This window comes from Pleurodeles waltl, chromosome 1_2, assembly GCF_031143425.1.
Source record: "Pleurodeles waltl isolate 20211129_DDA chromosome 1_2, aPleWal1.hap1.20221129, whole genome shotgun sequence".
Taxonomy (NCBI): Eukaryota; Metazoa; Chordata; class Amphibia; order Caudata; family Salamandridae; genus Pleurodeles; species Pleurodeles waltl.
Genome location: NC_090437.1, coordinates 1,294,604,676 through 1,294,622,910, shown reverse-complemented (window position 1 = coordinate 1,294,622,910; position 18,235 = coordinate 1,294,604,676). Strand labels below are relative to the sequence as shown.

At 45.5% G+C, this 18,235-nt stretch overlaps 1 protein-coding gene across 3 annotated transcripts in view; it reads right to left on the bottom strand.

The window, feature by feature from the left end:
• Window positions 1-15,264, bottom strand: part of ADISSP (adipose secreted signaling protein) — a 309,465-nt gene extending 294,201 nt beyond the window's left edge. For 2 of the 3 annotated variants that reach the window (XM_069205193.1, XM_069205201.1), the window contains exon 1: window positions 15,044-15,263. The gene's annotated coding sequence lies outside the window, so the exon portion shown is untranslated. Of the gene's footprint in view, window positions 1-15,043 lie in introns of all 3 variants that reach the window. The other variant, XM_069205208.1, reaches the window with a different exon arrangement.
• Window positions 15,265-18,235: the final 2,971 nt, after the last annotated feature.

The window sequence follows — 18,235 nt, the reverse complement described above, 5'->3', positions numbered from 1 at the left end:
GGCAGCAAATCAGAATTACTGCAATAGTCTGCTGTTTCACGATGGCCAATCAGAATGGACCTCTGTATTTAGATCATTATGACTGGCAGCCCATTCGCCGATTGCTCTGCCTCTGCCCATCACAGACCAATTAATGACTGATAGGATGGGTTGCAGTGGAGTTTTGGGAAGTAGATCGCTGGAAAAGGATGGATTTGTGCTTCCGCTTAACATGGAATAAAAAAAAACAAATAAGTAGTAAATTCACCCAGCCCTCACGACACTGACTCCCAATATCACATTGCTTATTTATTTATAGCCAAAAATACCAAGTGATTGAGTGGTCACAAACCCCATGGATCGTTACATTACACAGTTTGTGACGGCCGTACAGAAATGGCACACTGACGGTAAAATCACTTCGTCGATTTGTTTCAAACTTTGGGAAGTCAGACTGGACAACTGGACGGACCCAACTTCCTGAACACTCACTTTATACTGCCCCTTGCAGCATATAAAAGATTTATTTGTACTGGAGAAGCTCTGCACAACTGTACAGAGGAAGACGATCACCAGAGGCAGATGTCGTGGATGCCTCCTTTTCTGAGACTAACGGCCCGATTAAGAGTTTGGTGGAAGGGAAAGCCTGTCCACCAAACTCCCGACAGGGTAGCTGCCTTCGTGGAGACTACCTCGCCGGACCTATTAGGAGCTTCCCGCCAGGTCAGCGGGCAGAAATCTTGGTTTCCGCCCACTGGCCTAGCGAGAAACAGGCTACAGCATTGTCTCCGGCTCGTAATCGAGCTGGCGGCAAAGCTGTAGCCCGCAGGGTTGACCAGCACCCTCACAATGTTCTCCGTCTGCAAGGCAGACAGTGAACATTGCAACAGTGCTGGGCAGGGGGACCCCTGCACTGCCCATGCCCCCGCTCTGGCCCTCTGCACCTGTTCCCCACCAGGCTTTTCATGGCAGTGAAACCGTCATGAAAAGCCTGACAGAGAACAAGGTCGTGATCCACAGGGCAGCGTTGCATGCGGCGCTCCCCTGGCGGATTATGATCTCTGCCACTGCCAGGCTGTGAGGATCATGGATCCTGGCGGTGCTGGCGGAACCCTGGAAGTCTGACCGCCAGGGTCCTTATGTGGCGGTCGGACCGTCGGCTTCGTAATGTGAGCCTAAGTAACAAACTTTGCTGCCGAAAAATTCCAGGTGGATTGACCTGCATGCAGAGGACTTGTCCTGCTCAACTTGATCCCAAGATCAGCATACCTGACCTGGCTTTGAGGAGACTGGAAAAGCAGAGCCTGCCAAGATATGCAGCCCGCAATGGGAGCTCAGGCTATCCTGCACTTTTGTGAGATTCTCCCCATAGCCTGTGGTGTTCGTAATGCAGTCGCTGTTTGAGACTTGAACTGCATGGTACTCATCATGGAAGGCTCAGGTGCCTGAACCAAACATTTGCTGTGCACTTTCCCTCCATGCTGCGCCGATGATTGCTTGAGGCCTGTGTCCCTTTATCCTGCGCTCGATGTGAGCCTCCTCTCAGTGCGGGTGGTGCGTCTGCACCACTGCACACTTTTTTCTCCTAGACATTGAGCTAGTCTAACGCCACAGTGCAGATCTAACTGCATTGTCAGTGAGCACCTCTCCCTGCGCTATACCCTCCCCCAAGCACTCCAGTCTATGCATTACAAGCAGCCGCTGCTGCTCAGACTGATGTGGATCCTGGGTCTATAGTAGCTTCCCCCTCCAGCTGATGGCCACCGATGGTGCCAAGCTGCAGACTAAGAAGGGTCGGGCAGTCTAGCCCACAGTCACACATAGCTGTGCTAGAGATGATCGGACAGGACTAAAACCAGGCAGCAAACAGTGCCTAAAGGGCACATATAAGTACAACATTGGTGCTTGGCTGTTGAATAGGAATTTCCCCGTTACCGTAAACCCTGACTCTGCACAGATAAGAGATGAGATACTACAGCATAACAATGATACTGCCGTCAGTAGAGGTAATACTACCACAGTACTTACTGAGGCTATTACCGTTACAGGTCTCACCCCTTCACAAACGAATAACACGGCTTAGACATTATAATGATTGCGAGTGATACGTGTGCTAACAGAGAGGGAGCCCGGAACGTCTAATCTTATTACTGCTGAAAGTCAAAGCCGGTGGCAAAGTGGAGATTCTCGGCAATTCAATGGGTTAGCAGTAGCACCTGGTACTGTAATTCCTAGCACAGCTACACATATTGCACAAAATCTGCCCATGAGTCACACAATCTGAGAAGAGAGGTTAGACACTGTCGGTCTATGCAGAATGCCTGGTTGCCCTTGTCTACTCCACCTACGGTGACCATCACATGTCATTACATACACCGTATGCCCTCCTTTGCATCTGTGTGACAACCTAATACAGGGGAGTGTTGTAGTCTAGGTTTGAATCCATTGATCTAACCAGACTCAAACACTTGTAATCAATTATTTGTCATTTGCAAACTCAGTACTGAAGACAGTGTTGATAAAGACATTAGGTTGGGTGGCCTTCAGAGATCCAGCCCGATTTCCCAGCTCCCACTCGCACCCACTGACCAACACCAAGTTTCACCTCTTTCACTCCATGGCATCATAATAAAGTTTTTGGGTGCTTCTTTGATGCAAAATTTACCAGTCTCCTAATTCCAAGTCACAAACTTACACTCACCCATCGAACCTGGGTTAGGTCTCAGATGAGGTACATGACCTATCATTATTTGAAGAGGATTTTTCCCAGTTGATTCATGTGTGGTTATTCCATATGCCCACATCATTTTCTTTGCTTCAGGCCACATTCCCAATCATGCTTGTTAGACAATTGTAAAAATACTTTAATTACATGCATCATCCTTTCTACTGTTCCATTACTACTTGGATGGTATAAAGCTGAAAACGTGTGCTTAATCCGTGAAGATACCACATAATCTATCATATTCTGCTTAAAAAATATGCTTTAACATTGTTTGCTCCTGGTTCAAGCTGCATAGATAGCCTCCCAGTTAAGTAAATTATGCCCCTTATGTTTATTAACCTTTTCTATGAGGTATGAGGATTTCATCCTTTGTAAACGCACAAATGCTAAATTTCAAGACATTTTAGGTCGATTGCACAATCTTAAACATGCATATTAATGGAACCAGGCAACATAATTAGAGTCTAAAATAATAAAAGGTACTAAGAAAGGAGAATCAACATCTTGATGGGTTTTTCAGGGAAATACGAATCTTAACTTGACAATGTGGCAAAACCTACATCATCCGGATTTAGCTTCTTTTAGGGGACCAAACTCTAGAGCGGATACCACACAAGATTACTGTGAATAAGATCTGTCCTCTGCCTTACAGACTGATATCACCACAAGGATTCCTTACAAACAGTTGGACAGTCACAATAGTGCGGAGGGAGACCTAAGAGACGCAGAGCACTGCGACCACTCAACGGAATGAATAAACAAGCTTTTGCAAAGTCAGAGAATCTGGTAGGAGCATACCTGCACTTTTTAAATTTATATTTCTTGCAAACCTTAAAAGTGATAAAAATGCTACCTTTAAATGTGTCGTGCATATGTCCGCAAAAAAATGAAGTAGATAAAACATATTGCAAAAATCAATTTTAAACACAACCAAGTAAAAGCAGAATAAAATAAATCGTGTAGTCCCTCCACTTCTGGGACTGAAGTGGACTAATTTTTAGGCAGATGTGCATCTGTACAGAAGCTAAGTACAGGCATTACCAGAGAAGGGAGCCAAACACTGAAGTGGACTATTCAACTGTCCCATGCTGTAGGGGGAGCAAGAAAAAAGTGAACAACATCTGCACCCTCCACTATTATAAAGACGACAGACCGAAAGCCTTTTTTTGTAAACATACATGCATGTATTTCTATTATGACTTTTTTGGGAGATTAGAGTCTGGCAAAACAGCTAAAGCAGTCTTTAGGCCGAACATAAAAAGTGAGTGAATACAAATCTCTGTACTTAAAGACCAGAGCTAACAAAACCATCCTCTTTACACAAACGAACCACACATGCAAAGTAGATACTGAGAATAGACCATCATGTTGGGGAGATGCCAACATTTTGGCAGGGACATGCCACTCTCAATGGTGTTTCCTTTGGGACTTAAAACTGACCCCTTTGCTTTCAAAGATTTGCAAAACCTAAGTAGTCACTTTCCTTGGTATTCTACTCCCATTGTAAAACGCATATAGAGTTTTAAAGAAGACCCTCAGTAGTATTTCTGGACAGTGTTATTCCTACGTTAAAATAGTGGGATCAGAGAAAGTCAGCTTGCCACTGGTCCACTGTTATTTTACAGCAGGGTGGAGAAGGTGCCAAGAGAAATGAGCACACGGGTCAACTCAACCGCACAAGGCAGGTCTCACCTACTTTTTACATATATTCACCTGCCTGACAAACAAAGTGCATCCATAGACTTTAATGGTGGCACCTGCTTTTCACACCTAAATCACCCTCAAAAAAGTGTTCATGCCCCATTGACCTTCATAGAATCATAATCTTAAACACCTAACCTGCATTAATGAGGCAAGAGGTTGACAGAAGAAAAATTAGTAACTTCTCTTTAGATAATAGGAGGGGGCTGACCTTATTGTGCTTAATCCTAAAAACTAAGCCATCTGGAACACAAACATAGATCCTCTCTTCATAAACACAATTTGTAATTACAGTTTGAGATGCATGATGCAGCCTTAAAAAGTTAATCAAGTGAGCTCCAAGTGTGACTCTTCGTGATGAAGCTCTTCTGTTCAAGGTTACAGACATGAACAGAGGACAGGAAAATAATTTGAACCAGATAGTCTCTAGTGAGCTTTAACACTAATACAAAACATATTACCATATTTGAAATAGAACATAATCCCCTCTCTTGGGCCTCATTTCAGAATCCCTTCCAAAGTGAATCCAGAACATGACTGTGAAAAATAAAATGTTCTACCAACAACAGGATAGTTTGAATGTGTACTGCCATATTATGAATGAAGGTACAAAATCAATTAAAAATGTGAATTAATTACTTTGTAGCATACACATTATCATCTTTTCTGAAAACAAACGTTTCCAAATGCAATATGTTTCGCCTTGCACGATCCCCTCTCCAAACCTCAAGCACTGGCCAAGACATCAGTCCTGGGTTTTGGAGAGTGGAGTCTCTAAGCATGTACACTGTCAAATTAACTGCATAAGTTAGTGTACACTAGATCATATTCTGAGCCTTCTTGAACTTTAATGTACTCAAAATTATTTACATTTGTGCCTTGACACCATCATTCCATGTCTGTCTACAGCGTGCAAGGATCCATGGCCAGCATTATGGTAGGGTTGGCACTATCATGCTAAGAATACAGATAATATGTCATGAACTCCTACCATAATGTATGGGGCATCCTTTCAGCAGGTGCGGGCGCCACTGAACCATAAATGGCTGCAATAGGCCAACAACTGCCACCAGTGTGCAGATGATGCCACTAAGGAAAGAATAACCCAGCCCGGAGCCATCATTGTGCCAGGGTCAACGTTATGACAGCCTTTGTCGCAACTGTATAATGGATGCTCACAATATGTCAAGAATTACCACCATACTGCCAGGACCAACATTATGCTATGAGCGAGCGCCACAGTGCCAGGGTTACACAATATGTCAGTACTGACAACCACCCTGTCAGGACCAGCAAAATATCAGCACCATCATGGCATGTATGCCCACAATAGGAACAGCACTATTATTATGGCAGGGCGAGCATTATGATTGACAAGGAAAGCATCATACCTTGGATACCACAATATGAAAAGAGTTATCACCATTGTACTAGTACCAGTATGGATGCCCACAAGTTGCCAAGAATTAGCACCAGTGCGCAACGGCCCAGCTGTGGGCATCATGCCAGGGATGCTCACAAGCTGACAACAAATGCCACCGGTCCTGACAGCAACTGACAGAGCACATAATTCAAGCCATCAAATCCACACCCGGGAACCTCACACATCACCCTTCCTTCATTAACGTCAATACGATATAAAACAAAAATCGAACTAAAAGGATAAAGGTTACACTTAAAATACGTAAAAACCCAAATTTGGAAAGGAGTGGCATATCAAAGCAAAAACATGCACAAATCAGACAGGGGTAAGCGCTAGCCATATGAATGATCAAGAAGGAAGGGAACGAAACAACTCACATGTGCAGATATTTTATACCTAGATTACTATGTAGATGTTGATTACACAGCAAATGATTTGAGAAGCCTTTCTCTTGTGCACGAGCATAACATTGTTTAAGTAGTTACTATGTTAAGTAACTGAAAACAAACAAAAATGCTAAAAAAAAAAAAAAAAAAAAAACCTCGGCCAAACCCATGTTTGTAAAAAACGGATTATGAAATTAAAACGCGAGCAAACCCATGTTTGAGAACAGGTATAGCCAAATTAATACTATGCAACAAACATGCACCAAATTAATTTTGAATTACCTAGATATATTACATAACCCTTGCCTCAAGTCTCTTAACACTCATAATTTCACTTTATCACACAACCGTCCAGGTAAAATCCTGGATCGCACCAGATTGCAATTTTACTAAACGATTGACCCTTTCCACAAACCCTTTGCTACAGGGATGATACACTACATTTTGACATGATGGATCTCTACAGCGTCCAAAAACTGGGCATTTCAGATGTCACACAGAGTACCAGTATCCGTCACAATCTCTCCTGGATATCCATCTCTGTTAAATATTTCCTGTAAGAACTATGACATGCTCAATAATTGTTATTTCAGGCCACTTAAACATGTAAACAATCAAAACGAGGGCATATGTAGAAGTATTCCCCAGAATGACAAACGGATCCAAACTATGAGCAGATTGCTTACTTCAAGAATGGCCGGACCATTTATGGTGGTAACTGGGGAAGGTGCTGTTACCCGTGTCTTGTCACTCAATATACATGTACAACAATCCTGGAAATGGTGTTCAACAGCTCTATCCACCCCAGGGCACCACAAATTTCCCTTACCCTGTGGATAATGGCCGGTATGCCCACATGACGCTCTACCAGGCCGCACCGGGAAAACCAAAAGACCACCCCATCTCAAAATTCCAACACTAATGGACAACCCTTCAGGAAAGTGACCATCAGGAACGTGCTCCTTATGTATGCCTTTCAATTTCAGTCAACTCTTGGATCCCATTACCTCTTGTAGTTCAGTATCAAACTCAGGTTCATCTCTTGGTACCTTCTTCAACAGTGTCCCATTCATCACCGAATCCAATGCACAAACCATCTCAATGACATCGATTTTGCCATAATTTCTCTACCTAGCTTTCCTTGAATGGCAACCTGGAGAAACAGTCAGCAGGAAATTTCTTTGCTCTACAAAATACTCCGGTTTACATTGAAACTCTTCTAATTGATAGTGAAATCAAACAATTTCATCTGATTAAAAGCAGTCTCTCACTCTGTACTAAAAACATACTTGTTGTTCTTTTTCGGTAAGGCAGGCACCTAGCTAGTTTGCTGGCAAAATTTTCAACAAACTTTGGTACGCACTCCACAAGTTGTAAGAGAGACGTAAACCTATCATTATCAACTGGTGCCATCACATGTAATATTGTCAATTTAAGCTCCACGCCTCTAGCAGACACCGGGTGCAGTTTGTAATCCATTCCACACTGAAAAAAAGGTGCACATCCTTTCTCAACGCTATACCATTCACTTTGATTATATCTAACACTTCTCTTAATTTGTATTATGTTCACATTCTTCCTCTCTATGCACCAGAATATAATTTTGGAAACAAGTCACACTAGCTACCCATTTAAACAAATTGTTCATCACAATGGGCATGGCCTTGTCTTGCAAAACTATGCGGTACTGGAACCCCTTTCGTTTACGTAGTTTGAGAGAAAGAAAGAAAAAAAAAAAAAAACCTTTCAGAATATTCACTCACCCCCTATTCACCATTAAGCTTGCACGCACCTATACATTTGGTTCCAAAAAACATCTTTCTAGATAATACTTTGTCTGGCTAATTGGGATCCAAAACCATATTAATATTACCTTACTCATTTCAACCCAACAAAATGGACACATTCTTAACCACATATTACACGACTGGCTGCATCACTTTCAGATTTTAGAGTGGTCTCAAACTTGCCTACTACCTCTACCGTCTTTCAGCCATGCGCAAAAAAAAATGATTCTGGATTCGTAGAGTTCTATCTGTTCAAACTCAGATCTCTCCTTCACTGATAAGGGTGAAAGGTAATTTAAATTCAGCCATTATATTAATCATCTGTCTATTTACGTTTATGAATCAAAGAGGGGGGTTCATTTTTCTTAATTCACCTTTAGATGATATCTCCAGAATTCCATCCGTCACATTCGAAACTATACACTATCAAAACAAATGTTTCCCTCTTCTAGTAAGGTATCATCACCTTCACTGTCTGGTTGATACTGCTTTTGTTACCCAAAGTAGTTTTGCACACACTTGCTGAATGTCCCTTTTTCCTACACATATTCCAGGACTGATTTTGGGCTGAGCATCCCTTGGCATTCCACACATGTGGTTTGTTACCATAATGAAACATAACATTGTATTTATTTTAATACACATCCCTTTAGTTACACACCTACACCTTATCGCTAGCAGGTTTGGAACTATTTGCCTACTTGTTTCTTTCACTTCTGCACTCACACCGATCTTGCTCATTCACGTCTGAGTATATTCAATACTTTAATTAATGTGAAGTTAATAGAGTGTCAACAATAATCTATCTTGCATTTACTTGGGTTCTTTTTTTTACTTTTTTCAATTAGCTGGTCTCTAATGATTTTACTCCGGGTCATGAAAATTACGTGTGGCGGCAAGCTTTCTTAAGGGTGTCACAAAAATGTCAATTTATTCGACTGGGAATTGAGATCTTTGTAGGGATTTGTGTGGCTCCAACACTACATTCATTATGGGATTAAATCCTTTGTCCAGAACTCATAAAAGACTAAGAAATGCATACATATTTACAATGATACCCACTTCCTCGTCAGTGCAAACCTTGACAACTTCAAAGGGCAGAGGTTTAAAAAAAACTCCTGTCTTCAGCACCTAAATTAGAGATTGGCTGAGCTTTCTTCCATTCCCTCCTGGACATCAATGTTGTCTAAGTATGCTTCAAATGAGTCACACCGCTGTTCCAGTCCAATGCAGGAGTTGCCAGAGTTGGGGGGGCTATTATGCTTTCCATAGCTTTAAGAATTTACAAAATGCTAAAACATGTCTGTAAGGAATATTTATTAATTATTTCTGCAAACTGGCGAGTGCTGTCTGTCACTCCAGTTCTGCATTTAATACATAAACTCAAAAACTGGTTAAGAAAATGTGCTTTGAAAGAGGGTCCAGCTGTGTCCGTCACCAAGAGTAGGTGAGCGATGGGAACAATAACTAAGGGAGAGGATGTCACAGCGTTGACAAGCCAAGAGTACATTGACTTTCACTTGTGCGTGGAAGTTTGATGAATGTTTGGGTTTATTTCAGTATGTACTAGCCCATTCATATAAAACAGCTGTCGCGCCATGTTATTGCACAGTTTACTGGCTGGTTATTACACCCAAGATGGCCACCGTTATGCATGGCGTTTCCTGAGGTGGTGAGTCATGTTTATATGCTATTAGCTGAGAGCCTACAATCATCCACAGATGTGTGGGTCCAGATTTTAGAAGATGGTTCACTTAAAAAAAAAATGTGCAGATAGAAAACATTTGTTTTGTCTTCCAAACACGTTTAAGTGACTAACGCCAAACATGCGAATATGTTACTATGTTAAACAAGTGAGCAGTTATGTTTCTCAGTGTTCCAAGGGTATAATTCTGTTACATATTACTTCAAATGTTAGATTTCTAAAAATCATTAAGCTAAATAATTACTAAAATGATGTATTAATTGAGATCAGAACAGTACAAAAAGTCCTTTCCTTTTCAGATCTGGGTTTTGACAGAGCAGCTGCAAACGGACATGTTAAAAACAAGATACAAAGAGCGGGCTTTAAACCCGCCCATTTCTACCACTGACTATCTTTGACCAGCATTTTTCAATCATTGGCTTGAGACTTTGTTAATCACTTCTTGGGTCAGCTCAGGAGAGTAAACATCTCTCTCAGCTAATGCAATTGGCTGTATCCTTTGACCTCCACTGAAGTGCTTGCATTGAACTGCATGTGGGACATACTTCTGCCCACTCCCTCAGGTGTGCCTTGCTCTATTGTGCGAACGATGCATGCATCAGCACATCAAATCCAAACGTAATGGCTTTGCTAATGCTTGTTTTTTCATCTAGTCTCCCCACTCGCCAAAGAAATGGGGCCAGGATCAAAAGGTCTGCTTGTCAGAACTCCAGTCCACATCAGTTTGTGCAAGCTGTTCCTTGACGGTATTTTGCATTTTTCTTGAAAGTTCAACTATTTTTCTGAGTTGTCCAGATGACCTTATTCAATGTCTCACCAGATTCTGGCTCCAATGCACCACAGAAGAGAACTTTGTCACTGCTGAGCCACAGGAAGCCCAAGTGGATGCCTAAGCAATATGTTCTTGGGAGGAGGGGGGTGTCTTCCTTCTAGTTGCTTATTGAAAAGCTAGTGACCAGTGGTAGTTTATCAAGATGAGTTAAAGAGCATGGTGGTACCTCAGGTACTCAGTCTGTGCCCACCTAACCCCATCAAGCCCACTTCATATCCTGCCCGCCCCTTTAAAGCGGTCCCTGCTCCAAGCTCACTTAGAGTGTGTAGATGTCCAATGATATCTTGTCTGGGTGTGGTCTATAAACTAGGGCTTTCTGTGCGTCACAAAACAGCGGATGTGTCTTTGCTGTTGGAATCATTTAATAAATCTTCACGCCAAAGTACCCATTTGAGGAGCTCTTAGAATCTACCCAGAAACAGCTCCTGAGGCAGAGTCGTAAACAAGCACTGCCACCTGCACTCTGCAACAGACTACGCTTGACCTGGATGCCCGAGTAGTGATTCTACATCGATTCCTTCCAAGACCGTAAACAAACGTGCAATCAACCCGATCGGCTAAAGTCTGATCTTAAAATGCTGCAAAGGAACCAGCTGGCGGGAGCCAGGGCTCAATTACCAATAACTAGGAATATAAACCATAGATGCTCCCTGCACAGGAGAAGCGCACAACTACTCCTCTCGAACCCGGGTCCACACCGTAAGGCCTGCCCACTGCCAGCAAGTGCTGACCCTGGAACGTCCCCACCTCCCTTCTAGCAGAAGGAGGCCAGCAATTCTGCACAGGCCACGGTGATGTCATCACCAGAAACAGGCAGGTAAGCTGACTCGCAGGAGGCGTGGCTGCTGTTGGTAAACATGCTCCCTGCACTACTGAGTAACCTTTTGTTATGCAACAGAACTCCTCCCCATACGTCCCCCTTAGTACTTCTTAGCACCCGTCAGCCTGAGCCTAGGACCCACCAACCTTGATCCTATCTGACAGAACATTGCCTCAGAATCCCACTCCCCTATGCAGAGCTCGAGCATCCACAGCCCTCTGGCTGGGACACAAAATCCGAGTGTCAACGGGGAATTTGGTTCAACCAACATCATCCCAAAGAGGGACTATCACTCGACACCCTCATGGGGCTAGCACCTTCTGCCAAAATGTCCATTATCCTAAGCCCCAAGAAGCCACCCCACCCTGACTCCTGACAGACCCACTGTTTTGAGTAGGTGCTTAATTTGTGTAAAAAACAGGTGCTCAACGTTTTTCCTGAGGCGCCCACCACCACTGCTCCGAATACCAGAGTTGCTGAATGCCAAGACCGTCTAGTTTTCATTCCACCTCATGTCTCTTTCTGCCATAGCTCTATATTTACTGTCTCCCTCCCACAGGTTGTTTCACCCATGTCCTATATTTCTCCTCTTCTTCCTTTCAAGGTCTGATGATGAAATACCAGGCCAGGTAAGCACTGGTACCTGCAACCACTGGCACAAAAGCAGCCCTCAGGTCTCCCAAATTGAACTTGTGACCACACACAAGCCCCCAGCACTTTCACCCATTTAACAACTCCTACTCAGGTGCAGGCGGATGTTGCTGCGAGTCATCATCTTGATTACTAGTGACAGGTTCATCCTAGATTCCCTGATATGCCAGCTGCTATTTATAAAGCGCTGCAAAACCTCTCGAAGAAAAGAGTACCCCCCTCCCCACCTTCCCTGCAAGCCGTCGTGGCTATGCCTTGACCAGGAGCTCAGCTAAGTGCTGATTAAAGAACACCACCTACTGCACTGACATGTTTTGCAAACCTTTCTGCCCATATTGGTCATAATCATTTCTCAAATCCCAATGGAGCGAGTGTTCGTGACGCGAGCATCATTCCTCAACTGTTAGCCACAGTTACCGAACCCACTGAGACACGCAAAGAAACGAAAACTCCAGGCAACAGAAAAGGGGAAACGAACAGAAAACTACAACAGTGCAGCAAAAAAACTTACCAACTAAAGAAAAGCATATCCGCCAAAAATGTATATTTGTAAAGTTGGATTTTTCTTCTATAATTCCTATATGAAATCCTGCAGGGTTGCACCTTTTGCAATTTGCAGTAACTACACCATTGGTTAGGATGAATTCCGGAAACGTGCACAATGAATGTTTATTTTTAAGACAGATACTTTATAACTTATTCAGATCTGCCTTTAATTCAAGCACAAAAAAGGGCGATACAGGTTCAAAAATATAAGGACAGTGCCATCGGAGGCCTCTACTGACGCGCAATTCACATACAAAAGCAGGGCTTTCAGTGGGCCGGGTCCTGCCGGGACTCGGCATCAGCAGTTCTAAAAAGCGGGCTCTCTGTTTTTACCCTCCGTGTGAAAAAAAAAAATATTTTCTGTACAGCAGAGACCACCCTTCATGACTTCGATGTAACGTCAAAGTGACTCGTTACGGTTCTTTCAGTCTCTCATCATTTCAGACTGAGGCAATTATGCAAGGACAGGAAGAAGCAGCAACATATAAAGAGGGGGTGGGGGTCCTTTATACTATACACATTTTTAGCTTACGTGTTTCTTTGCTAGGCACATATTTTTAGCTTGTGTTTTTATGCCATGCACAGATTTTCAGTTTACGTGTTTCTATGCTATGCACAGATCTGTAGCTTGTGGTGTTAGGCCACGCCCCTTTGAGAGGCCCCTCCGTTTTTTCGCCCACTTAAAGTCCTGCCCAAAAGACTACAAAACTCCAAAGTCCAGCCACACCAGGTGCCATGACCCTAACCAAGCCGACCTCAGGTTACCGTGAGGTGCACGTTCAGCATGTAAATAAGTGCAAGGGGCGCGCAAGTGCTACACACCGGCTACGGCAAGAAAGAGGTCCAGTGCAGCACGAATGCCTACAGGAAACACAAGCATGCCCCTGCACGATTACACTCTACGTCACCCGCGTGTGCAAAATGCACACTCTCTCTCACACACTACTAGGGTTTACACACTACCTCACAAGCGTGTGCAACATGCACGCACTCACACACTACTACGGTTTACACACTACGTCACACGCGTGTGCAAAATGCACACACTCTCTCTCACACACTACTAGGGTTTACACACTACCTCACAAGCGTGTGCAACATGCACGCACTCTCTCTCACACACTACTAGGGTTTACACACTACCTCACAAGCGTGTGCAACATGCACGCACTCTCTCTCACACACTACTACGGTTTACACACGTCACACAAGTGTGCAACATGCACGCACTCACACACTACTACGGTTTACACACGTCACACAAGTGTGCAACATGCACGCACTCACACACTACTACGGTTTACACACGTCACACAAGTGTGCAACATGCACGCACTCACACACTACTACGGTTTACACACTACCTCACACACGTTTGCAACATGCACGCACTCACACTAATAGTTTACACACATCACACGCGTGTGCAACATGCACGCACACACACTACTACGGTTTACACACGTCACACGAGTGTGCAACATGCACACACACAACTACAGTTTACACACCGTCACACGCGTGTGCAACATGCACGCACACACACTACTACGGTTTACACACGTCACACGAGTGTGCAACATGCACACACACAACTACAGTTTACACACCGTCACACGCGTGTGCAACAGGCACGCACTCTCACACACACTACTACGGTTTACACACTACCTCACACGCGTGTGCAACATGCACGCAGTCTCTCACACACTACTACGGTTTACACACGTCACACGCGTGTGCAACAGGCACGCACTCACACGCACTACTACGGTTTACACACGTCACAAGCGTGTGCAACAGGCACGCACTCACACACACTACTACGGTTTACACACTACCTCAGACGCGTGTGCAACAGGCACGCACTCACACACACTACTACGGTTTACACACTACCTCAGACGCGTGTGCAACAGGCACGCACTCTCACACACACTACTACGGTTTACACACTACCTCAGACGCGTGTGCAACAGGCACGCACTCACACACACTACTACGGTTTACACACTACCTCACATGCGTGTGCAACAGGCACGCACTCACACACTACTACGGTTTACACACGACACAAGCGTGTGCAGCACGCACTCACACACACTACTACGGTTTACACACTACCTCAGACGCGTGTGCAACAGGCACGCACTCACACACACTACTACGGTTTACACACTACCTCAGACGCGTGTGCAACAGGCACGCACTCACACACACTACTACGGTTTACACACTACCTCACATGCGTGTGCAACAGGCACGCACTCACACACTACTACGGTTTACACACGACACAAGCGTGTGCAACACGCACGCACCCACACACACTAATGCGACTTACACAGTCTTCACATCATCTGGAGTAATATGAGCACCTCTTACACATTAGATTAATTACACGCACATGCATGGTTCATGCTCTTAAACAATCGTCCTGCAAGCACGTTCTCGTGCATTGCAACGCAGCTTCAACCCGAGAACTCACCCCTTGCCTCGGTGCACGTGCTCCCAGGCGGGCTCGCGGACAGCTACCTCCTGCTGGTAGCAGACCAGGCTCGCGCTCTGCACGCCTCCCGACGCGCCCAGCGACCGCCGCGAGACAACCCGCACCAGGAAGGAACTCGAGCAACTGACTTGTCGCGCGGCGGGCGCGCCTCTGTCTGCACACAACAAAAACACGCGAGGAGCCCCGGCTGCCTATTGGTTAACGGTGCGATGACGTGGAGTTAGGGGCGGGGGATGAACGCCGTTTAAAGTCACGTAAGAGCGATTGGAAGGGGCGGGAGCGGCGCGAGAGCGCCTGGTGTGGAAAGTGTGCGGTTTGCATGTGTGATGGGGTAGGACGAGCACTGTTGTGAAGCTTTCGTTCACACATAAACCATGCAGCCGAGGTTTAATCTTCCATGTGCGGTGACCTTATCGGGGTGCTACAAAACGTGTAGTATGTGTGGGAACCAGGTTCGCAAAAATATTGGTAGAACCTGGGTCACGTGACATAATTTGTTATCGTAAAATAGAAAGAATTGCAGGTAGAGCGTGAAGTTGAGCAGGATTATATCTACTTTAAAAATGTATGCAATATTCTTTCGATATTATTATTGTTAATAATAATAGCATTCAGTATTATTCATGAGTGAGGTGTCCAGGAGAGATGAGCGGGAGACCAAAGATTACTATGTGATAAAGTTCGCTTTATTAGAACAGCCCCCTGTAGGAAAGTACCATCTTGCCTGGCATGTTACCCCCATTTTTCACTGTATATATGTTGTTTTAGTTGTATGTGTCACTAGGACCCTGCCAGGCAGGGCCCCAGTGCTCATAAGTGTGCCCTGTATGTGTTCCCTGTGTGATGACTAACTGTCTCACTGAGGCTCTGCTAACCAGAACCTCAGTGGTTATGCTCTCTCATTTCTTTCAAAATTGTCACTAACAGGCTAGTGACCATTTTTACCAATTTACATTGGCTTACTGGAACACCCTTATAATTCCCTAGTATATGGTACTGAGGTACCCAGGGTATTGGGGTTCCAGGAGATCCCTATGGGCTGCAGCATTTCTTGTGCCACACATAGGGAGCTCTGACAATTCTTACACAGGCCTGCCACTGCAGCCTGAGTGAAATAACGTCCACGTTATTTCACAGCCATTTACCACTGCACTTAAGTAACTTATAAGTCACCTATATGTCTAACCTTTACCTGGTAAAGGTTGGGTGCTAAGTTACTTAGTGTGTGGGCACCCTGGCACTAGCCAAGGTGCCCCCACATTGTTCAGGGCAAATTCCCCGGACTTTGTGAGTGCGGGGACACCATTACACGCGTGCACTATACATATGTCACAACATATGTATAGCGCCACAATGGTAACTCCAAACATGGCCATGTAACATGTCTAAGATCATGGAATTATCACCCCAGGAGACAATATCATGATCCCCCGAGTCTCTAGCTCAGACCCGGGTACTGCCAAACCACCTTTCCCGGGGTTTCACTGCAGCTGCTGCTGCTACCAACCCCTCAGACAGGTTTCTGCCCTCCTGGGGTCCAGCCAGGCTTGGCCCAGGAAGGCAGAACAAAGGACTTCCTCAGAGAGAGGGTGTTACACCCTCTCCCTTTGGAATAAGGTGTCAGGGCTGGGGAGGAGTAGCCTCCCCCAGCCTCTGCAAATGTTTTGATGGGCACAGATGGTGCCCATCTCTGCATAAGCCAGTCTACACCGGTTCAGGGATCCCCCAGCCCTGCTCTGGCGCGAAACTGGACAAAGGAAAGGGGAGTGACCACTCCCCTGACCTGCACCTCCCCTGGGAGGTGCCCAGAGCTCCTCCAGTGTGCTCCAGACCTCTGCCATCTTGGAAACAGAGGTGCTGCTGGCACACTGGACTGCTCTGAGTGGCCATTGCCAGCAGGTGACGTCAGAGACTCCTTCTGTTAGGCTCCTTCAGGTGCTGCTAGCCTATCCTCTCTCCTAAGTAGCCAAACCTCCTTTTCTGGCTATTTAGGGTCTCTGCTTTGGGGAATTCTTTAGATAACGAATGCAAGAGCTCATCAGAGTTCCTCTGCATCTCTCTCTTCACCTTCTGCCAAGGAATCGACTGCTGACCGCGCTGGAAGCCTGCAAAACTGCAACAAAGTAGCAAAGACGACTACTGCGACCTTGTAACGCTGATCCTGCCGCCTTCTCGACTGTTTTCCTGGTGGTGCATGCTGTGGGGGTAGTCTGCCTCCTCTCTGCACTAGAAGCTCCAAAGAAATCTCCCGTGGGTCGACGGAATCTTCCCCCTGCAACTGCAGGCACCAAAGAACTGCATCACCGGTCCTCTGGGTCTCCTCTCAGCACGACGAGCGAGGTCCCTTGAACTCAGCAACTCTGTCCAAGTGACTCCCACAGTCCAGTGACTCTTCAGTCCAAGTTTGGTGAAGTTAAGTCCTTGCCTCCCCACGCTAGACTGCATTGCTGGGAACCGCGTGTTTTGCAGCTACTCCGGCTCCTGTGTACTCTTCCAGGATTTCCTTTGTGCACAGCCAAGCCTGGGTCCCCGGCACTCTAACCTGCAGTGCACGACCTCCTGAGTTGTCCTCCGGCGTCGTGGGACCCTCTTTTGTGACTTCGGGTGAGCTCCGGTTCACTCCATTTCGTAGTGCCTGTTCCGGAACTTCTGCGGGTGCTGCTTGCTTCTGAGTGGGCTCTTTGTCTTGCTGGACACCCCCTCTGTCTCCTCACGCAATTGGCGACATCCTAGTCCCTCCTGGGCCACAGCAGCATCCAAAAACCCTAACACGACCCTTGCAGCTAGCAAGGCTTGTTTGCGGTCTTTCTGCACGGAAACACCTCTGCACGACTCTTCACGACGTGGGACATCCATCCTCCAAAGGGGAAGTTTCTAGCCCTTGTCGTTCTTGCAGAATCCACAGCTTCTACCATCCGGTGGCAGCTTCCTTGCACCCACAGCTGGCATTTCCTGGGCATCTGCCCACTCCCGACTTGATCGTGACTCTTGGACTTGGTCCCCTTGTTCCACAGGTACTCTTGTCAGGAAATCCATTGTTGTTGCATTGCTGGTGTTGGTCTTCCTTGCAGAATTCCCCTATCACGACTTCTGTGCTCTTTGGGGAACTTAGGTGCACTTTGCACCCACTTTTCAGGGTCTTGGGGTGGGCTATTTTTCTAACCCTCACTG